We start from the raw sequence: 24,022 nt of genomic DNA on the forward strand, positions 1-24,022 counted from the left end.
TGGGGTAAAATTGGGAGTTCATAACCCACTTCAATCTAATGTATGAAATATGATATGTCAAGAGCTTTGTAATGTTGTGAACAACCAATAAAAAAAATTAAAAAGAAAAAAATGCTTAACTAAGCTAAACCATGATTGGGAGATGAAATGAAGTGAGCTCTCTAAATTATTTAGAGATGCCCAGAATCCATTTTGTAACATCAATATTTATGAGGAAGAACTGAAGTGAATGTGAACATGAGCCAAAAACAGTGAGGTGCTACTAGTTTTCAAATGTTTTCCCATGAAAGCTGGTAAGGAAACCTGATCCATGAAACAGATAAAACCAGAGCCAATTTGATTTCAACATTGGTGGATGCACAGAATTCCATTAGCCACGTATGGGCACTAATTCTGTGGAGTGGATTTAGAAACCTCTGGGCTATCAAACTGGAAGGTCCTTCTGAATTTATCTTTGTGTGCCTTTTATCTCAAGGTAAAGTTGTTCTGCCTATTCACCCTGGAGAGTCTGGCAGGCCAGTGTTTGCTAAGCCAATATTTGCCAGAAGTTTCATTTGTAGAAAGGTATCTTGGAAGAAGATTGGCATTTTTGGACCTAAGAGTTGGTTTCCATCTGATATTCAATAAATGATAGGATCAGGGATCCCCTATTTCTTAATCACTAAGTGGGTTAAGCTGGGAGAAGGGTGAGGTATAGAAACAAAATATTTTTAGGGGAGATCCTGGAAGACACCATTCAAAATCTCTCCTGACTCTGTCTTGGAGGCACGTGTCTCCATTGTCTTAAGAGAAGCATATTTTGGAAACTAAAAGAGTAAATTAAAAACTTTAAGAAACTGTAGGAAGCTACTCTATTTACAATGGTGTGTCAGAGTGGCCTCCACCAATTCATAGTGGTCCTTCTCTTTCAACTCACTGTTATTTTCAAAATACATGCATTCTGAAATTTCTGAAGACTGCGTATAATCATTGTATTTCATTTCTTTGCCCTACAAATAAACCATTTGGACAACAAATCTATAGAATCTTATAATATTTTTACTCATAACATCTTTACTTATAGCATTTTCTTTGTATTAATCATGATGACTGTGTTTCTTGATAATGTCTAATTAAGCATTATTAAATACAAGTAAGTTCCCAAAGAAAAGAACTTTCCTAGCTGAGTTTAACTGAAACATTTGTCTGCTACTTTTTTCAGTTAATGATATTGACATTTTACTATATTAGTTCATTAGAGCATGAAACTTCCTGTCTTGTTTTTGAAAAGCTATTTTAGTACTTCATATAGAAGTAACTCTATACCACAGGGACACAGTGAATGCAATGAAACGATCAACCACTCAGTGGGAAAGAAACCATTGCAAGCGCCTAATCATTATTTTAAGTGGAGCACATTTTAGACCTCTCACCTCATACAGGCAGTCCATACCTTTTACTGCAATCTCTCTAAACAAAAGTGTGGTGAAAGCAGATTTTTTTCCATGTTTCAATTTATTTGAAAAAGTTTACTCTCCTTCTTCATAGGTCTGGGAGGCACATGTGTTAATTTTTCTAAAAGAATGTCTACTTAATACATAACTATGGCACATTTTTTTTACTGAAGATAGGATCACTACTATATTTCCTGTCCCACATGCTCTTCTTAAATATATCTTAGCCTTTTCTCTTGTCAAAGATGGGAGCCCATTTTCCTTTATCTTGAACCTTGCTGGGCTTGTGACTGCAATGATTTCCAAGCCTGTTATTTTGGGGATGATCATTCTTGAAACCCAGACACCATGCTGTAAGGAAGCCCAAGCAGCCACAGAGAGAGGCTACATGTATTATTCTGTTCCCAGCCAAATGTGTGAGTTAAGTGGGTCTCCAGATGATTCCAGCCCCAGCTGTTGAGTCATCGCAGCTTTTGAATCTTTTAGACTTTGCAGAACAGAGACAATTCATCCTTCTGTGCTCTCCAAATCCTTGGCCCACTGAGCTGTGACCATAATAAAATGGTGGTTTTTCAGCATTAAGTTTGGGTTAGTATGTTAGATAAAACAAAAAGAGGAACATTGACTTTCATTGGGTTGTCAGTTCAGTAACACAATTGTGTGGTGCTTTCAGTATTCCAGTATCTATTGAGCACCCATGATGTCTTAGCCACCGTATAAGAACTATATAGGAAAATATAGGAGGTGGCCTCTGCATTCCAGGAATTTACAGTTTAGTCAAGAGAGACTGCTTGTAAACCAGTAAGATCAAGATTGGGTTTTAAGAAACATGATGAATTTTCAGAGCCTATCCAGAGCACAGCCCTTTCTCTTTCTTGTCCCCAGATCTACCATAAATGACAAGAGGCCTCACGCACATGAGAGTGGATACTCCAGCTCATGCATCCAGCTGCCATGTGAATGCTCTACAAATAGCCACTTCCTTAGGCAACTCTTAGGCCTGGGAGTGCACCCAGCAGCACTGTTCACCCTACCCTTAGATAGATGAGGGCCACTTGGAAGAATCCATATGGACTCAGAAGCAGACATAAGACACCTGGGCAGGGAATTCCTAGGTCTCAGGTACCAGAGGCATGATCTTGAAATGGGTTTCACATCCACTTAGCCCAACAGAATCCTGAGCATGGGGAGAAGTATGAACAAAGGAGGACTCTGGGAGCATAAGACTCAGAATAAGGACTGACCCCTGGGACTAGGGGAGATCCACAGGGGGCAGAAGTCACATTCTTAGCCACTTAGAGAGAGCATCATGGACTAGATGACACTGCCTCTGAAAAGATGTGCTGTCTGGAAGTGGGATTATTGGTATTCATGCAGATTTTGGTATTGGTATTATTCAGGATAACTGGTAGACAAACAGGTGATGAACCAAATATCTTCCTTTTACATTAGTTTTGGTACAATGCAGAAAACACAACTGCAAAAACAAATCATCATCACGAGGGGCCTGACTGCAATTGTGAACCTGAAGTGTTCTCTGAGTTTCTTCTATCCTCAGCATATGCAACTTGTGAAGGACAACTAACCACTTTGAGTTTGGAAGAAGAGCTTATGAACCTTGTACTAGATGTGCAAATCTATAAGCAGACCTAAGTACTTTAGAGGAAGGTATCATACAAAAGTAATGAACAAACACCAGTTGCTCATTGCTCAAAAGGAAATTAGCACCATCAAATCAAATCACAGCTTAGACATTATTAATGTCCTTTCAAGTTAAGAAGCAGTGTCCACACTCTGTCAAAGGTCAGCAAATGCTTTCTGTTAAAGCTCAAATAGAAATATTTTTAGCTTTGCTGGCCATTAGGTCTCGGTCACAACTACTCAATACTACAATTGTAGTGCAAAATTAGCCATGGACAATATGTAAATAAACAGGTGTGGTAGGGTTCCAATAAAACTATTTACAAATATAAGCAGAGGGCCAGATTTTCCTAAGGGCTATAGTTTACCAACTTCTGCTCTATGTGGAATAGATTAGACAAAAGAGAATGAAGGGAAGGGAGAGAGAATAGGAATAGAAAAGACAGCAGAATAAAATGACATAATTTTCCTATGTACATATATGAATACACCACAGTGAATCCCCACATCATGTACAATAATAAGACTGGGATCCTAATTAGAATAAGATATACTCCTTGTTTGTATAAATATTTCAAAATATACTCAACTATCATGTATAACTAAAAAGAACAAATAAAAATTTTAAAACTGAAATAATATCTGGGATTATTTATTTCTAATCAGGGTGAAAATTTTCAGTCATTAGATTAAAAATAAAACTAAGCAGTATAATCTTGGCTAGGACATACATAATGTGCTACAAATAATCAACAATATTAATGAACACATTTGCCTTCTGTTTTCACCTGAAACAAAACATCTATCATCATTAGTTATAGCATATTATGATTCTGTTCTTCTGGAGTTAATCATAAAGTAAAAAAATATAAAAGAGCAACAAAAAAGGGAAACATATTTCTAAAAATAAAAGATTATTTCTGAGATTACTTTTCTTCAGGATGTGTTTTTTTTTCATAAATATTTTTCTATCTACATAGTAAGAACTTGAGACTATGAGCATTATATATATATATTTCATTATATATAATTATATATAATATATATGTATATATCATATATGTATATTTGTATATGTATGTATGTATATATATGAATGATGTAATTTCTGGTCATTGAACCCTGGGTCTAGCACATGCTAGACAAATGCTATACCCCTGAGTAACATCCTCAGCCCAAGCATCATTGCTTTAGTCAGCTTTTTTGCTGCTATGACTAAAAAATCTAACCAGAACAACTGTAAAGGAAGAAAGGTTTATTTAGGGACTCATGGTTTCAGAGATCTTAGTCCACAGAAGGCCAGCTCCATTACTCAGGCTTGAGGTGAGGCAGAAATCATGGCCAAAGAGTGTAGCAGAAGGAAGCAGCTCATATGGTAATCAGAAAGCAGAAAGACTCTACTCTCCAGATACAAAATATATACCCCATAGCCACACCCCCAATGAACCACTTCCTCCAGCCACACTGCACCTGCCTCCAGTTACCACTCATTTAATCCCATCAGTGATTAATTCACTGATTAGGATAAGGCTATAAGACAAACAGTTCTCCTCCAAACCTTCTTGCATTGTCTCACATGTGATTTTTGGGGCACACCTCACATCCAAACTGTAACAATCATGCATTTTTTTTAAAAATTAAAAACATTTATGTGGAAGTCACAAACCTCAAAAAGGTCACAATCCACAGGTGAAATAAAATAAGAATAAAAACCATGATATAAGACAGAGCAAGACAAGCAATCATAGAACTACATCTTCTCGTGATGGGATGAGCCCTTAAAATCCACCTGATCCACCCCAGTTCTTGTGCTTGGATTGCTTTATTACATCCCTGAAAGGGGGAGCTCTTGATTCATTGCAGACACACTAACTTCCAGGGACCCTGCTTATTCAGGGAAATGCAGTTCTTGGCAGGGAAATAATGTTGCAAGAGAAGAGGGGCTCGGGACAGCTGTGACAAAGGAGTTACATTGTGTTCATGACCAAACCCTGGTATGCAGGCTGTGGGTGAAGGAAAGCAAAACAAGTTCCAGATTCCACCACAGTCTCAGTTCTGCTCAGGGCTGGTCCAAAAACTTTCAGGAAAGAACAAGGCTAGGCAAGTAAGGCAAGGTTGGCAACAGGTGACAGTGATTTGTTGTTCTTGCTACTTTTGGGCTACTAAATTTAGTTGATTCTTAAGACCCCTTGTGTGGTCATTGAATCCACCTTGAAGGATTAGCAGTTTTTGCCCAAGGAAGATTTCTATTTAGTGTGGCTCTTAAAATCTTTAAAATGGGGAAAAATCCTGAGCTTAACTTAATCTATGAAAAGACAAGACAAGGAAGCAATTGTATTTCAAACCACTTAAGGTTTAAAATTTACTCTGTCAATAGCACATTCTACCCTCTCAATTCTCATTTTAATAGTGCTATTTTAATTTTTTTTAGTTGTATTTGGACACAATACCTTTAATTTATTTATTTTTATGTGGTGCTGAGGATCGAACCCAGCACCTCGCACATGATAGGTGAGCACTCTACTGTTGAGCCACAATCCCAGCCCCAATAGTGCTATTTTTGACTATGTGATTTTGAGCTACTTTTTGGGTGGGGGACCAGGGGTGAAACCCCAGGATCACTTAACCACTGAGTTCCTTTTTTATGTTTTATTTTTGAGACTGAGTCTCAGTAAGTTCTTAGGGCCTTGCTAAATTGTGGAGGTTGGCCTCAAACTTGCAATTATCTTGCCTCAGCCTCCTAAATCACTGGGATTACAGGTGTGCACCACCACATTAGGCTTGAGCTAGTTATTTAATTTCTCTATGCTTTAATCTCCTCATCTTAAAAAACTGGGGGGGGGAAGCAATTTTTACTCACCTCATAGGGTTTCTGGAAGGATTAATTAGATCATGCCTATAATATGTTATTGTGAGCAGTTATTATTTTTATTACCCACACTTCAGTTACCCCTCTCCAGTGTATCTACCCCAAATTTACATGGTACACTGTATTAGCAATTTATGGCTTACGTGACAAACTACCACAAACTTAGCAACATAACCAACATATATTTTGCACAGTTTCTTTGAGTTAAGAATTTGAACATGGCATAGCTGTATTCCCTACTGCATGGTCTGTCATAGGTCTGCAATCAAGTAACCAGCCAAGACTGGGATCTCATCTGAAATTTTGATGGGTCTGCTTCCAAGTTCACCTAGGTGGCTATTGCCAAGATTCAGTTCCCTGAGGGTGTTTGGACTGAAGTTCTCCATTCCTCAATGACTATTGGCTGTAGGCCATGCTAAATTCTTAGACTTATGGGTCCCTTCAACATGGCAGCTTGTTTCATCCAAGTGTGCCAGCCAGGAAGGGAATAGTGAGAGTCTGCCAGCAATAAGTCATCTTATGTAACCCAATTTTGGAAATGATATCCCATCACCTTTACCGTATTCTGTTGGTTAGAAGTAAGTCATTAGATCCAACCTGCACTCACAGGGAGGGGATTACTCAAAGGCATAAATACCAGGAAACATGGATCATTGGGGGCCATCTTAGAAATTGCTCACTACAATGACCATGCCTCCTTTATTCTTGGCCCATAAGCTTTGTGTAAGTTTCACTTCCCTGATTCAGAAGTGAGGCATGTGATTAGGCTCCAGCCAATCAGAATACCACCTTCCCTAAGCTTTGTGATTGGTGATTAGTTCTAGGATATGCATGTCATCCATTCAGCATCAATAAGATTTTGAAAAGGCACCTCTTTTCTTTCCCCTGGACTTGAACCTAAGAGGATGCAAAGTCTAGACCAACTGCCACCATATTGTTATCACATGAAGTTTGAGATGGAACCAACACAAAGTAGGTTGAGCCAAGAGATAGCAGGTGAGAAAAAGGAAGGGCCAAATGATGGCCAGAGAGCTAAATAATACAATATGGTTGGAAACATTCATTTCATGTTGATGAGGCCAAAGGATTTATCTACAATTGTGCACCTTTCCATCCTCTGCCCTTTTTAAAAGCTGAACTAAACACAAAGGCCCTTTAATTTTCATGAAGAAAAGCACAAAATCCCATGCTTAACAAATAAAAAAGTAGTGCATATTACTTGGCCAAAGTAGACACAGCCTAAAATACTTGAATTTCTAAAAATAAAGTTACATACAATCCTCTGAGGTGTTTGCTGGTTGATATTTAGAACTGAGGATTTAAACATAATCAGCATCCATGAAATGCAATCTCTTCCCCTTTTTTCTTAGTGCTTTTTTTGACAAAAAGTGTTTCATAGACTGAACTCTCTAATGAGAGAATATTTATATGACATACCAAAGCAGATGTGAGTCTCGTTTTATGAAATTCAAACCCAGATGGTCTTTTCTTTCCATTGTCTTATGTAATTTATATGAAAGCAGAACATGAAAAAATTCAAATGTAATTTCTTTTCCACCATTTATGCTTAATGGCCCTGTAATCACTTTCATGGCCTCAGTTTCTCTGCTGAGTCTCCAGAGGGTCTATGGATTAGTTAATGTCACAGAGGTGCTTTACAGCAATTGGAAATGCCCAGAAAGAGTGGAAATGTCTGTTATCATGAAACATGCATTTCCAATTTAGGGTACTCTACCATGTGTCCTCTGTAGAGTCCAAAATGCTCTTCTAATTTGAATCAGCCCAGAGGGTATAAACTAAAAGAAAGACTCATAGATGGAAAAATAAAATAAAATAAAAAGACTGACCCCAAACTCAACTTCTCTAAATGAGTTTTCTTGGGGAACATTCTATTTTGTTTGGACATCTATGGGGAAATGGAAAAGAGGATTGAGGGATGAAAGAGAAGAGAATACAAAAGGGCTCTGAGAGGTGTCTAGGAATTTCTTTTTGCTTTAGGATTGCTGGAATATGACAGAGAGAAGGTTTAATTTTTCCACTTGGCTTAGTGACAGTTTCTACCACCTTCCCAGACATTACCTTGACAACCAGTTCATGCTACATTCTTAAGAATTCGTTAGTAGGCTTAGAACAGAATAATAACACCCATTTAGTTATCCTCTATTTAAAATTGTATTTGTAAATGTTGGCTTCAAACACTCCAAAGGGCATTTGGAGCTCCATGGATTGCATTAAATCTTTCTACATAATGTAGTATATTTCCCAGCACCTCATAAATTGCATAGTATTCATATATTCAAGTAGAAAGATACCTGGGATTCCCTTTGAAATTAAAAATGATTTTCTACTCATTTCTCCTTGAATTCAATTCCCCACATTCCCAAAATGGCTACGTGATGAAATGAGCAAGGGAGAGCTGAACGTGGAAGTGATTTCCTCCACCAGTGACCAGATATCTAGAGAACTTGAAGGATAAGAAAGTCAATCATCTGGAGTCATAATGACCAGAGGTGGGTGCAAATAGGGAGGTCTTGCAAGCCAAAAAAAAAAAAAAATTGCATCAGGGCTCTGGAAACCTCGGGTCTGGAAATTTCCAAAAGTCAAGTTGAATTGACATTTGGATGTGTTCCTGAGCACAGAATTCTCAGCGTATTTAACTCAAGGCACTTAGTGCTTTGTATTTTCCTCTTTGTGCTTCTCAAACTAAATGCAAAAAAAAAAAAATGCTTTTCCACATTCATAGGCAGCAGCCAAGAGGCAACAAGAGAGTTAAAAAAATTTACACACCATTAAACTTCAAGTCCCTCATAGCACTGTGAGCTTTTATGACAGATGCTGAAAATATGTGCAGCCCGAATAGTGCTGGAGGATTGGGTCAAGTCCTCGATCATTTCACTCTTTTTTTGAGTTTATTTTTTCAGGAGACGGACCTTAAAATGTCTTGTATTTCCCGTTCGCCAAGTCTGTCCTTCCGACAGCACCTTCGTTCCCCTGACAGCATCCTGTCAGCAAATATAAGTCAATAGAAGCCATTTCTTCCCAGCAGGTCCTGTGACTCCATCTATATCTAAGCACCATCAAGGCTGTGTTCACTTTTCTCAGCTTAGAGTCATTCCCATTAGACTTGACTGAACATGGAATCCCAAGGAAAATTTATGTGGACAAGGATTAATCTCTGCTATCAAAATTTGTTGCATATACTCAGTGTGCAATTGCTTTCCCTGTGGGTTCACAGAGGAATAGGCCTAGGTCTCTGGGGAACCATGAAAGGAAATGAAAATCACACCATGAATCAGCAGTCACTGGGTGAACTTTTGTGCTTTGTAAACTTTGGGGAATTAGAAGCACAATCTTCGTGCCCTTGATGAGCTGTCCATTCAGTAGTTTAGAAGTTCCTGCCCAATCAGGATTTAGCTCTATGCAACCAATATTTCACTTTTTATATGTAGTTAGCTGCCACTGCATGCTGCAGTTTCCAAGTGCATGTCCTGAAGTTGCCCCAGTGACCACTATGTCCACCAGATGACCATGAGAGGGAATCTTCCCTCTTCTCCCAATTGAAGAAGCAGCAAGGGCATTTGGCGGTCGGATGATTTATATCTCATAGGCAGCTTCACATATTTTTAGAGTTATATCAGTGACTAAAACCACACAGTAAATACCTCCAGATTCAGAGTACTCTTAATTTAAAAAAAAAAAAACACAAACCTTCAAATCTAAGAAATGTTTTCATGATTTCCATAAGACACAATTGATTTTAATAACTAAATTACCCCCAAAGAGAGTCCTAATGAGTACCACAGATCCCCCTAAATAGAAAGAATATCATTCTGCATTTTAAGAGCTTGTGAACATAGAGGTATATTATTTAATCATTTTTCATGTTAATCATTTTCCTCCTACGTTTCAGCAGTCTTCCATTTCCATAGCAAATGCATTTTGGTAGTGAAACCATATTTTCTCTGTTAAGAAATTTTGCTTTAAACAAAGCCTCACCCATAAAAGAAAAGATAAGCATCTAATTGGAGAACCTTGGGAGTTTCAAGTTAAAATTTTGATGGTGCAGCTTACTGCCTGCTTTGGCTGAGAATGTCTGGATGTCTGCACACAAGAGCAGACTCTTCTCTGCTTGTCGTGTTTTTAACTTTAATCTCTGCTATAAAAAAAAATTGTATTGTTGGCCCTTGAAAAGCTTCTATTGTCAAAAGGGAATATAATAACCTCTCCTGCTTATTGGCCAGGTGTCCCGCTGTAACAACCCATGGTGATGGAGTGGCTCGTCATCTCTGCAGCTATGCCTTGGTGATATCGCTGGGTTGCAGTCAAGACGCTAATGACCCTGGGTTAGAGCATGGCTGGGCCAAACACACCATCTCACACAATGAAGCTGGGCTAGTGGGTAACTGCTGGGAAACTTGGGAAATACAATAAGCTTGATCTCTCATGTGGGAAAATCCATGGTGTTTAATAGCTTCATAAAGTGGCATGCTTTTGTCTCTGTATATAAAGTCCCCAGTAAATTCTTACATTACCGCCATTATAAAATGCAGCAACGGAAACGTTGAGCTGTGCTATTTGATCCCTGGTGGCAAAGGTTAGGAAGAACCAAAATTCATAATGACTTCCAAGAAAATACTATTAGAGTGTAATTTAAGAAGGCTTTGCGGCCATAATTTTCAGTGTGATGCAGAACGTGCTTTCGTGACATCCACACCCCCATCAAAATGGTAATGTTTCACAAGGAAAATTGACAAGAATAAAAAAGATGAAAGGTCAGTAGGGAAATGAAGAGTATAATCATTTGCGCCAATTGGCTCCGCTGCACGATTTCAAGAAAGGAGACCACATGTTGTTAGATATGATTCTCTGATAATGCAGAAGATTTCATTCTCCACTCTGAAAGGATACTGCTTTCTTTGTAACTGTAATTTCCATGTGTACCTTGAAGCCTGTGATTTGAGGCTGATACCAGCATTTCCATTTCATCATCATGGCTATTGCTCACATACGGTTGGTACTTATCTTGATTTGGATCTCTGCTAGTGACTTATATGAAAGTTATAATCAGGATTTTCCCCAGGTACAGTCCCCAACCCATGGGCATGTATTATTTCACTGGATGGTGGTGATAATCAGTGAGGAATTCAGCACAAAGTCTCATAAGGATGCTGTTATGATAAAACTAATAGGGAAATTCTCTGATATCCACTAATTGGGGCAGTGGGGTGTTATGGTTATCTAACTACCCAGCTTAAGATAGGATTAGCCTAAGTAGATTCATTTTCTGCTATATAAAATAGTACATAGTTAATATTGAATAAAAATATGCAATAGATTTCATAAGTTTAAAAAACACATTATATTTGAGAGGCTAGAACAGAGGTTGACCAACTTCATCTATAAAGAACCAGATAGTCCTTTGTGGGCCATACAATTTCTATCTCAATTATTCAACTCAGCCACTATAGCCCAAAAGCTGCTGCAGATAAAACATAATCAAATGGTATGGCTATATATCAAGAATTTTTTTTAAAATAAATAGGTCACATGATAAATCAGCCTGAGTTGTCTATGGTTTACCAACTCCTGGTTTAAAACAGCCCTGTCTGTGACAAATATGATGTGAGACACATAGTTAAAACTAAATTTCCTAGTGGCCAATTAAAAAAAAAACATTAAAAAGAAACAGATAAAATTCATTTCAATAATGTTTTATTTAATCCAATTTATCAAAAATATTACCAATTGAATACATAAGCAATACAGAAATTATTAATCTCTTTATACCATGTCTTTGGAATCTGGTGTGTAGTTTTTTTGTTGTTGGTTTTTGTTTGTTGGTTTTTTTTTTTTTTTTTTGGTACTAGAGGATTGAATCCAGGGTCTTTGCATGTGAGGCAAACACCATACCACTGAGCTACATCCTCAGCCCCTCTCCCGCCCCAGTATATATTATACAATTACAGCACAACTTAGTGGTGATTAATCACATTTGAAGGGCTCAACAATGGTCACAAGGCTAATGCCTACTGTTTTGCACTGTGCAGATTTAGATGCTTTGCCACAGTCGTAAATGGTTCCCTAAAATTAAGACTTTGTCTTCCACTTTGCTGATTGATGAAGTTAGAATTACTGGTGTGAGGTGCTGAGTGGACTCCTTCTCCAAAACTGAAAATTAGGACTCATTTTAAGGAAAATCATGAGGTAGTTACCAACTTGGCAGCTACCTACTCCCCTGGGGAACATGCCAAGAAGGGCCCTGTCAGTAGAATGAGCATCCCAACTCTTATTCCAGAAGATGCCAAAGAGGCCTTTATGGTAGATATTGGAGGCTGAAGTCAAAAAGTGCTTACAGAAATGTTTGATATTTATGTGAAAAAATGGAACTAGACCCATACCTTTCACCTGTTACAAAAATCAAACTGAATTAAAGACAGAAATGATTAAAGACCTGAAATGATGACACTACAATAGGAATACATAGGAGAAATGCTTTGGGACATTGGAACAGGCAATGGATAACACCCTGAAAGCATAAGAAACAAAAGCAAAAATAGACAAATGAGATTACATGAAACAAAAAAAGTTTCTGCACAATGAAGCAAACAATCATCAAAGTGAAGATACAACCTATCGATTGGGAGAAAGTATTTGCCAACTATACTTCTGATAAGGGATTAATATTCAGAATATACAAGGATATCCAAAAACTCAATAGCAAAAACAAATAGCTTTATTAAAAATTGGCAATAGACCTAAACAGACATTTCTCAAAAGAAGACACAAATGCAGCTAACAGGTACATGAAAAAATGTTCAACATCACTAATGATCAAGGAAATGTAAATCAAAACTACAATGAGATACCACTTCACCCCAGTAAGAATGGCTGGGATCAAAAAAAAAAAAAACAAAAAAAACTAAAGGTAACAGGCACTCAATAGGTATAGGAAATTGGAGGCCTGCAATAATTATAAAGGCCTGAGAAATCTAAACCATTATAAAGAAAATTTTCTATATAAATGAAAGTTAGGGCATTAAAGATGAAATGATTTGAGATTGCATTACAGTTTAAGAAAGGAGAAAAGCAGCCACTGATAACTTTGGAGCTGGTGGGCACCCACAGCTGAGTCTGGGTGTTTTCCTGTTGAACAAGAGCAATTTCACCAAGCATCAACTTTAAAGGCCACTCTGTGGCTGTGATGGAATAAGACAAAACCCAGACTCCTCCATACAGACAAAACACACTGTCCAAGTCACGAAATACAAAATATCCCCTCTCCTGGTTAATATAAGTGACAACTGCTCCTTTCAGCTTCAGCCTTGTTCTCATCTTTCCTCCTAGGTAAGATTTCCTGAGATACCAGATCACAGAATTGCTCCTGCTCCTTGAGATCATTTGATTTAGAATAAGTCCCACTCCTTTACACCTTCCCCAAAGACACTTATGTAACTTCAGATATTATCATAAGTATGTCAGACACCCCTAAGACCACTCCCAAATTTGGTGATTTACTAGAAAAGTTCATAAGACTCAGCATATAGTGATTGTCACAGTAAAAAGATACATCAAAACCAGCAAAGGTAAAAGGTATGTGGGCAAAGTTCAGAAAAAAACAGGCCTAAGCTTCCAGAGTCTTCTCCCAGTGGAGTTACACAGACTATGCTTAATTTCTCCAGCACTGAGTTATGATAACAGTGTGCAATATTGTCATCAGGCATGCTCCTTAGAGATGTAGCACCCAATGTTTTACTGGGGGCCAGTCATATAGCCAGCTTCTGCCTAGCAACAGGCCAAATTTCAGACTCTTAGAAGGAAAGCAGGTGCTCCACATAAACCACATTATTTGCACAGTTTAAGCACAAGGAGCTATTCTTATCAGTTAAGGAATGGTGGGACTATTCCCAGAATGCAAGTTCTCTGATAGAGGCCAAGGGCTAACCTTGTAGCAGGCTTTTGAAAGGATAGCGGTCTCCAACTTGCTATAGTAGCTCTTTTCTATACAGGAAATCTTTTCTAGCACCCTCATCCTGAGACACTCCACGACTCCACAAAGTGTGTATTCCTTGCTGCAAGGACTAAGAAATCCAACTTCTTCAGCAAAAGTAGGTTCTTAAGGGTCTTTGGCTAGAGGGCATTTGCCCTGTCCAGAGTCAGTAGGCAGGGAGCTCTACCAGGAAAATCCAGACATCATCTCGATCTGTCCTTTAGTACCCTTAGAAGCCCCTTCAGGAGCTGGACAATAAATCTGACCAGTCAGCAAGACCACAGACGGCAGGCAGTACAATGTCAAGAAGTAAAGCAAGATGAGGCCACCCTGTGGCTGTGAATATGTATCACAAGCTCTCACACAATGTATACATTCACCAAGAACCTACTGTGGATAGGATACTGCCCAATCTGGGGTGAGGTAGGGGTGAAGGTCTTAGGTTTTTTTCCCCTGCAGTGAGGGAAATAAGGTATTGGTTTTATAATCAGATAAATAATAATGGATTTAAATAGTCATGATATACTAGATTCACATGGCAATGACTAAAAAATCTAGTTGAGTAAGGGAGCTTGGGAAGCTAGGTAACTGAGTTGTGTGATGACCTTGACCCTCACGGCTACTTCCTGAGGTAGTCATTCTTTCTGGATAACTGGGTGTCCAGAAGGAGAATTCACTTACCCCAGGCCACACAGTGGGTGGGAGAGCTGGAATTTGATCCTGGAGTCATTTGACTAAAATTCCCATGCTTTGGGAATTTTCATCAGTCCTTAAGTTATGTGGCTCCTGCCATGCCACATCAGAGAGGAAATGAGTGATGAGAGTCAGGGAATAAAGGGAGAAAACACCAGATATTTGAGGAGGAATGTCCCAGGCAAGGTGCTTGGTTTCAAACCACTGAAACACAGCACTGGGGGAACTTAAAGAGAAGTGGAATTTATTTGGAATTTGCAAATGTAGCTGATAGACTCTGTGGGAAAGTTATAGAAATAGGCCTAGGGGTGGTAGGCAGCAAGGGGGTGCTGGGTCACTGAGAGCAAAGCCTGGTATTTCCACCCCATTTATCTGATTTTCTTTAACCCTCTTCATAAGCACAGAGCAGAGCTCTGAGGGCTCTGAGGGCCATGGAGCAATGGAGCGCAGCCACTGCCCTCAAGGGCATTGCAAACTAACAAGGGAGCAGTAATCCTGTAAGAACAATAATAAAAGCAGTAGTCATGTAACTGTGCTCATAAAATGCTAATGGAAGTAACAAGAAAGGAGCAATTAGTCCCACAAGAGGGCCACAGGAGAGCTTTATGGAAGTGTCCATATTGCCTGAGAAATGTTCTATTTCCTCACCTTTTTGTGTTTCAATTCCCAAACCAGATTGGAAGTTACTCAAGCATTGGGAGTGCAATTTCTAATCACTTCACAGAAACAAACCCTTAGTGTGGTATGGAAATGTGTGTTGGTGTCCAGGGCAGACATCTTTAGTTTGATGATAGCCTGCCGGGATTCCCTAAGCAAGGGTGTCTCAATCTTCTATCCAATGGAGTTATGGAAGTCAACTATATTTGACACAACATATAAAGTTTATTCTTCATTGCTAGCTTAGGCACATTATGGAAAGAATAAAAGATTCCTGCCTTTGCTTACTGACATTTCATTCATTTTACTTAATGCAGTACCCATATTAGTAAAATACAAGCCTTTATTTGAGTGAATTATTTTCATTGATGATAGTAGTGTCCTTCAGAAGTTTAACTGAATTTGGTGGAATTATTTGAACTATGTCAAGAAAACTAGGGGCTTTGGAGTATAGTCTGTAAGATGATTTAGTTAATCCATTTAATTATTTAAATCATCATGTTTCTGTTTTAAAATTCTTTCACTTTTAATTGTATGAAAAGTTCCCCTTGAAACTCAGATTCTTAATGCTATTTCATAAAGTATTATTTTAACTTTTTGCAACAGTTGGTGAGAAGTGCTATTCACAATAGAGAACACTTGTCCTTCCCAAGTAGGAGTGAGGTTAGAATCCCTTGGGGAGCTTTTCTTACATATGTCCAGAGGAAATTCTGATTCCTCTATTTTCAGTGAAGACCCTTGCCAGAGATCCTTGTTGATTTAATGGGCAGGGGAGTGTTGACATCTTCCAAAGAAAAATAGGAATCTCTGATTTAGAGAAAGAGGTTAACTTGCAACTCGGATCAAGTTTTTTAGTTCGTATACCTTGTTGGCATGCCTGCCCCAAGCTCCAAGTCTTGATCTTGGAATCAGGGGGTCAGGTGATAAGAACATCATTTCACCCCAGTAGTACTGATGACATGAAAGCAAAATTCTTACCATTTTAATAGTCAATCTCCATATATCCATCCCCCTCCATTCTTGAAAAATCATCCTATTTCTGCCACCATAAATAAAATCCCAGCTTATATAAATTTTTTGAATTAGAGTTGAAGGAAACCCTAGCCTATCAGCTGCTCATTTATAAGCCATCTCTGTGGATTTGCCAGTCTTCCCTATTTTTTATTTTTAATGGTTTTCCCTTCAGAGATTTACATTTCGTAATCTTGTCCAGAATGCCAGATGAATACCTTCCTGTCCTGAAGCCTTTTGCCTCAATTGTAACAGCTGATTCCAACAGTTGACTCTTTTTTTTTTTAATCATTGCTTCTTTTTAGTTATACATGATGAAACTGCCCATCTGTGAGGCTTTAAACTAGTGGTAAATGATAATGTAAAATAAACTATTTCCTACTGTTTCAAATGCTCTAAAATTCTAAATACTCTCAAATTATCAAATGGATCCCATTAATATGATATCAGTGTTAGATCCTAATGTTTTCTGTTTTTTCAACAGACTATATATTTTTTTTCCTTTTCTAAAAATTATTTGTTTTAATTAGTTACACATGACAGTACAATGATCTTGTCATATCACACAATTGAAACAAATGGGGTATAATTACTCCTTTTTCTGAGTGTACAGGTTGCTGAATCACATTGGTTGTACAGTCACGTATATACATACAGCAATAGTAGTGTCTATTTTATTGTGCTGTCCTTCCGGCTATATTTTTTAGACCAGTATTAGGTTCACAGCAAGTTGAGTAGAAGGCACAGAGATTTTCAAAGTACCTGCTGCCCCCATTCATGCATAGCCTGCCTCATCAATATCTCCATCACAGTGGTACATATTTGATCAATATACATTGACACATCACTATCACCCAGTCTACTATGTACATTATGACTCAGGCTTTGGACAAATGTGCCTAAGGACATATATCCACCATTATAGTATCCAATGGTTGTCAGTGGATTTTTTTATTTTTTCTATCCTCCTTTTATGTGATTACTGAGTATGATTATCTGAGCTAATCCATTTGTCTCCCTCGGTCTTGCTCTAGCTTTTCCTGGCAACATTTGTTTTGTTTAGTTACCTATATCTAGCCTTTTCTACCGGAGATGGGGAGAAAGATACAAATGATACTTTATAAATAAGGGACTTGCTTATTAAAACTGTAGAATAACCTTTTAAATCAGTACCCTGTGTGCAATAAAATACAATGAAGCATTTTGTATCTCTTGTTATCCTTAGTTTGTATTACGACTTCCTTTTGCACACTTTATATTAATTGTTCTTCTTTATAGTATTCATCATGGACTCATAGCCTTCCACAGACTTAAATTCCTAGTAAAAACAAATGTTTCAAACCCATCTGTTTTTTTTCTCCAGCAAGATATAAAATCAGATAGAAAAATTCTCTTTTAATAAACAATAGAATTGGAAAAACCACATCTGGGTTTGGGGTTCATATTAAAGAGTTCTATATGTGTATAAGCAGTTGGCTTCCAGATCACCTTAGTGATGGAGCTGGAAAGATTCTTTGTTTAAGGATATAACTTCATATGGTTATTTCCACTTTAATGCTAAAACTAATAAATTCCTTTTCTAAATTTGTTTGCATCTAAATTTTTAATGTTTATTTGATATACAGCATAACAACTTAAACTTCTAACTCCTTTCTCAGACTGTAATCATATCACTTCTCTCTAGAATTCTCCACATGTCTATTTGTCTACCATTTCATAATCATTCTTTTGATCTGTGTCTATTGAGAATTATAATGTCTGTTTCACTGGGTTGTTTGATGGACTCAATGAGATCATGTAAATTTCATTTTTTGTAAATTACATTTTTTTTTATCTAGCATACTCATGCATAAAACTAGCCACATGGCTTTCAAAAGTGTAAAAATAGGAAGACATATTCTGGTTGTAGTGGAATATTTTTAGATCTACTAATAGCCAGTCCTATATGTAATCATGTATCTCATTATTCATATGTATATATTAGGCCATAAATACATACTGAGAAATGAAACTTGGATTGTTGAAATATACTCAGTAGCACATTAAAAAAAAAAAAAAAACAAGTAACAAGTTCTGTGTTCTTAGGCCAGGTGGACAAAAGTTATTTTCAGTCTTAACCATCTGTGATTTTAAGGTTGCAGATTTGCATCTGTTTCAAGAGAAAAATATTTCATAGTTGAAAAGTATATTTTAAGAAAGTGACCACAAGGGAAATGAGGAGAATAGATAAAACTCTAGAAAATCTCCAGGTGCTTCTTATAAAGATTGGAGAAGCCTTATCTAGATGTACAGATAACAATGAGATAACCTATCAAAACTTTGTTTAGCCTGAATTTTACTTGAAAATTTTTTTAACTCTATGCTTTAAAAAGATGCACAATAAATGTAATATACCACATTAAAATAGTGAAGGAAAAAAACTACATCCTTATCTCATTGATGCAGCAGTTGACAAATTGACACACACTTTTATGATAAAACTGTTTAACAAACCAGGAATAGAAAGAAAGTACAACATAATTAAGGTCATATACGAAAATCCAACAACTAATAACATACTTAATGGCAAGAGACTGAAAACTTTTCCTCTAAGATCAGAAACAAGCATGCCAAATTTTGCTACTTCTATTTAACATAGTACCAGAAGTCCTAATCACAGGAATTAGGCAAGAAAAAGAAATAGAAAGCATTCAAATTGGAAAAGAGGTAAACTTATCTCTGTTCAGATTATATGATCTCTTATGCAGGAAACCCTAGAGATTACAAGTGTGCATGTCACACACACACACACACACACACACACACACACACACACACACACATATATATATATATATAAATAACAGACTTATTAAAAAAAAAGCTCAGCAAAGTTGTTCAGTAATCTACACACAAAACAGTTGGGTTTCTAGGTACTGACAATTAACAATATGAAAAGGAAATTTAAAAGACTTTTATTTCCAAAAGCATCAAAAATACTTAAGAGTAAACTTAATCAAGGAGGTGAAAGACTCATACACTAAAAACTATAATACATTGCTGGAAGTAATCAAGGAGTTCACAAATACATGGAAAGACACCTATGTTCAAGGATTGGAAGACTTAGTATTGTTAAGATGTCTGTACTACCTAAAGTGATTTACATATTCAATGCTAACAATATTGAAATCCCAATAATGCTTTCTGTAGAAATAGAAAAATTTCTCCTAAAATCAATATGGAATCTCATGGGATACTGAATAGTCAAAATAGTCAAAAGAACAAAGTTAAAAGTCTTATGCTTCCAGTTTTCAAAACTTATTGCAAAATATCAATAATTAAAATAGTGTGGAACTGGCATAAGTCAGATATGTAGCTCAATCAAACAGAACAGAATAAAGATCCCAGATATAAACCTTCATATATATGGTCAAATGATATCCAGCAAAGGTGCCAAGACCATTCATGTGTTTTTTTCTACACATAGTGTTTGGAAAATTACATATCTATATGCAAAAGAATTAGGTTGGCTCCTCGTACAATATACAAAAATTAAATCAGAATGGATTAAAGAACTCTAAACACTAGTTAAAACTATAAAATTCCTAGAAGAAAATAGTGGGAAATCTCCAGTACATTAAATTTGACAATGATTTCTTGGATATGACACTAAAAGCACAGACAACAACAACAACAAAATTAGACTACATAAAATTTTTAATTTTTAGCACATCAAAGAGCAACTATAACAAAGTAAAAAAGCAACCCATAGAATGGGAGAAAATGTTTGCAAACCACATATCAGATAAAGGTTAATATTGAGAATAAATAAAGAATACCTACATCTCAACAATTAACATCAAACAACCCAATTTAAAGAAGCAATAAATATCAAATAGATATTCCTCCAAAAAAGATATGCAAATGACCAATAAATACATGAAAAGACATTCAACATAATTCAGGAAATGCAAATCAAAACCAAAATAAGATAATGTCTCATACCCTTTAGGTTGTAAGGCTATCATCTTAAAAAGAAGAAATTTTTTAAAACACAGAAAATAAGTGTTGGCAAGAATGTGGAGAAGTTAGAACTCTGTTGGTTGTTGGTGAGAATGTAAAATTGCACAACTGCCAAGGAAAGCAGTACAGCACTTCCTTAAAAAACCAAAACCAGAATTGCTATATGTTCCAGCAAGTCTGCTTCTGGGTATGTACTCAAAAGAATTGAAATCATGGACTTGAACAAATATTTGTACACTTCATGTTCATAGTAGTATTATTCACAATAGCTAAAAGATAGGAGCAATATACTTATCCATTGATGAATGAATGCATAAACAATATGTGGGATTGTGTGCAGAAATCCAAACAATTTGAAAAGGCCAAATTAATTCTGGATAAATTTGGAGAACTATTTGATCAGGACTTCTTAAGCTGGGGTTTAGGAAAGACTTAAGATCCCTGCAATTCGATGCACATTTAAACGTACAGATATAATTTTTTCCCCTAGAGTGCATGGTTTAATTCAGTTTCTCAAAGGATCAAGACATTGTATTGTTTGGTGATGCTTGAAAGCATTGTGACATTTTGCTTTGACTAACATGTAATAACTAAGCTGACAACAGAACTGAGAAATCAGGTGAGAAAGAAAAGATGAAAGCAGACCCAAGGTAAGACAAACTAACATGGAATCCCTTGGGTCCCTTACTGATGTTTAGTCCTATTCTCAAAGTTCTGCTGCTTTTGGAAATGCAAACACATACCCTGCCTTCATACTAAGCCCATGTGTATGTGATTATCATACATTCACTGGGAAAAGATCCCCATTGTTTTGGTTTTTATTTCATTTTTCCTGATTATAATTAGTTTGGGCTTATTATTTAGGGATTATAAAATGGATTTTTCACATTGCTGCTATATAAAAAGGAAGCACCCAACTCTTAATCATGTAGATATATTGATAATAGTTTGGAGGTCTTTGGTAATGGTTTTCAAATTGTCTTTGGATAAGACTATAACAAGGTGTTTTAGGGGGCTGGGATTGTGGCTCGGTGGTAGAGCACTCATCTAGCACATGTGAGGCCGATTTTGATCCTCAGCACCACATAAAAATAAATAAATAAAATAAAGGTGTTTTAGGAATTCACAAGAAGGAAAGAAGAGGCCAATCTGGGTCTCTCCAGATTCCAAATCACACTCAAACGAAGTTTTGCCTAACTTGTCTTACACACACACACACACACACACACACACACACACACACACACACACACACTTTCCTCTAAAACATGAAAACTTCTGAATTCTATAAACTCCTCTAACCATCAGATTTGTATTAGTCAGTAGATACCAGATTATGGTGTAGTAACGAGCAGCTTCCCCCAAGTCTTAGCTCTTCAACCCAAATGGAATTTACATGTCCAAAAAAGTTTTCAAGGGTCTCTTTTCATTGTAGTCACTCAAGAAATCAGGCTGATGGAAAATCCATTTGGACAGAACAGGTAAGCATAAATGCTAAATTATATACTCACATTTTAAAGTTTCTCCACACATCATTTTTAATAGATGCAAGTCATCTGTCCACATCTACCATCAGTCAGGAGTGAAATCCCATGGCCTGACAGGAAAGAAATGAGAATAGAATATTCATGATGACTTTAATAACCATTCTAATATTTATTTAAGCTATAATCACAGAGAAATGTTCCATAAAAACATTAATAGGAGGATACTTAAGGTCCTATTTGGTATTATCTAGTCTCAAAACATGAGGAAAGTCTATAGAGGAAGTTTCCTACAAAATAGTGTTTTGATTCTCTTTCTTTGAAGAAGAGAGGTTAAGTTAAATTAATATTTAGTATTCAGGCAATGAGTATATTCCACATCAGTGATAGCTTTGCACTAGTCGGTATAACCTAGTCAGAAGTCTACTCTGTATTGGTCAATTTGTTTCCTTGAGTTAGATAAAGCAGCTGAGCCACAATAGACTCATCCTTTTACCTGGTATTCCTCTGGATGGCTTGGGGGGGGGGGGGAAGTAAGCCAAGGAAAGGACAAAATCTGGAGCTAAGGGAGGGAGGGGCCAGGAAGAAGCATCTACTCCAGTAATAGACAGGAGTTGGGGGCGGGGTGTGAAAAGCAGCAAAAGTCTGAAGCCATAGCCTCTGGAACTAATGTGTTACACCCATCATGTTCATGTTTCCCTGAGATCAATTCTCTGTTTTTCTCATACAGGAAAAATTTTGACAGATCCTTAGTCCAGTCATGGAATATGAGAGGGGATTAGTACCTCACTATGGTAAACCAGATTCCGAAGAACAGAGAAACTCATCCACTAAGAATCTTATCATGGAGCTAAAGTGGGAGCCAAGTAATAGCTCCCACCTTTTTTTTAGTGCTTTGTGTGTGGACAACATAATTTGCTAGGAGTATGGCATGTTGGGTGGTCTTGGGAGTACTTAAAGAGGTTAACAACCATTCAGTGGGCTCTAGCACTTAAACATGGTAGATGGAATACACGTAGTAGCCACTGCTCCTTCCAACAGTCCTTAGCTGTGGCTCCCTGTCCCCTTCCCCACTAAAATATTATATTGTAGACTGCATTTCTACAACTTGATTGACTCAGCTTCTCATAAAGACAGTTCATTAGAATACACATGTGTCGTCTACTTCTTCCTGAAATCCTTTCCTTCACTCTTTTGACTGTAAAGACATTTGCAAAACAAAAGGCAGAAACTCAGGACAACAAAGAAAAGGAGAGGAGATAACAGGAACAGAATTTCTGCAGCTGGTGAGCAGATGGATATGCTAATTGATTTAGCAGGCCCAAGAAAGTAGGAACCTAAATCAGCAATGGAAAAAGCTAAGGAAAACCCGGTATTATGAGACCCCCAAAGGCTCAGGAATTGATTGGTCCAGGTACTGCAGCAAAAAGTGCAAATGTGGAGCTAATGATAGAAGGGTTAGTGGAATGTTTATTTAAGAAATAGTTAAAACCCCAGATCCTCTGAGCACTCAGGATCTAATGTTCACTAAGCCCAGAACAAAAAACGGATATTTATTCTTCAGAAAGGGAAAGAGAACCTCAAGTCTGGTAGATTTAGAGCAGCATTTCTCAACCCAGGGTGATTTTTCCCTTACAAGGGACATTTAACAATGTCTGGAGACATTTTTGGTTGTCCCAGTCAGACGAATAGATGTTACTGGCACCTGGTGAATAAGAGACCAAGGATGCTAAGCTTCCTACAATGCACAGCAGAGCCACCCAAAATGAAGAATCATTCTGCCCAAAATGTGTTTAGTGCCAAGGCTGTGAATCTCCAGGTTACAGCAAGGATTTCATGTTAAAAAGAATGGAATTAATAACTTTCTCTCTTTTAGATGCTGAGATGCCAACACTGTAACTTTGGCCACCTTCTCACACTCACAATGCTGGGACCTCAGCTTGCTCATGACAAATAGGAGTACAGGGGTCCTCTCAGAAAATCTTACTAGCATAGAGAAAAATATCTAAAGAGACTGACATCATAAGTTTCCCAATAAAACAAGTATTATCTCTCTAGAAGGAAGCCCACAGAAAACTCTACCATGTGCTTAGAGCTTCCTATCAGTCTGTCCTTAACAAGCAGTTAAGGATATCCAAACATTGGAGGGAAGAGGCATGCAATGTAAAGGACAGCATTAAAAAAACAGTTTTGGGGAAAAGGAGGTTATGTAAGGAAAAGAAAAGTTCAAAGATGTTAATATCCT

General features: G+C 37.2%; 1 long non-coding RNA gene across 4 annotated transcripts in view; it reads right to left on the bottom strand.

Moving 5' to 3' along the window:
* Window positions 1-24,022, bottom strand: part of LOC120889882 (uncharacterized) — a 316,936-nt gene that overhangs the window by 154,721 nt on the left and 138,193 nt on the right. For all 4 annotated transcript variants that reach the window (XR_013431925.1, XR_005734103.2, XR_013431924.1 and 1 more), the window contains exon 2: window positions 21,805-21,890. This is a non-coding gene — a long non-coding RNA (uncharacterized LOC120889882). The remainder of the gene's footprint in view (window positions 1-21,804; window positions 21,891-24,022) is intronic.

This window comes from Ictidomys tridecemlineatus, chromosome X (assembly GCF_052094955.1).
Source record: "Ictidomys tridecemlineatus isolate mIctTri1 chromosome X, mIctTri1.hap1, whole genome shotgun sequence".
In the NCBI taxonomy this organism is placed as follows: Eukaryota; Metazoa; Chordata; class Mammalia; order Rodentia; family Sciuridae; genus Ictidomys; species Ictidomys tridecemlineatus.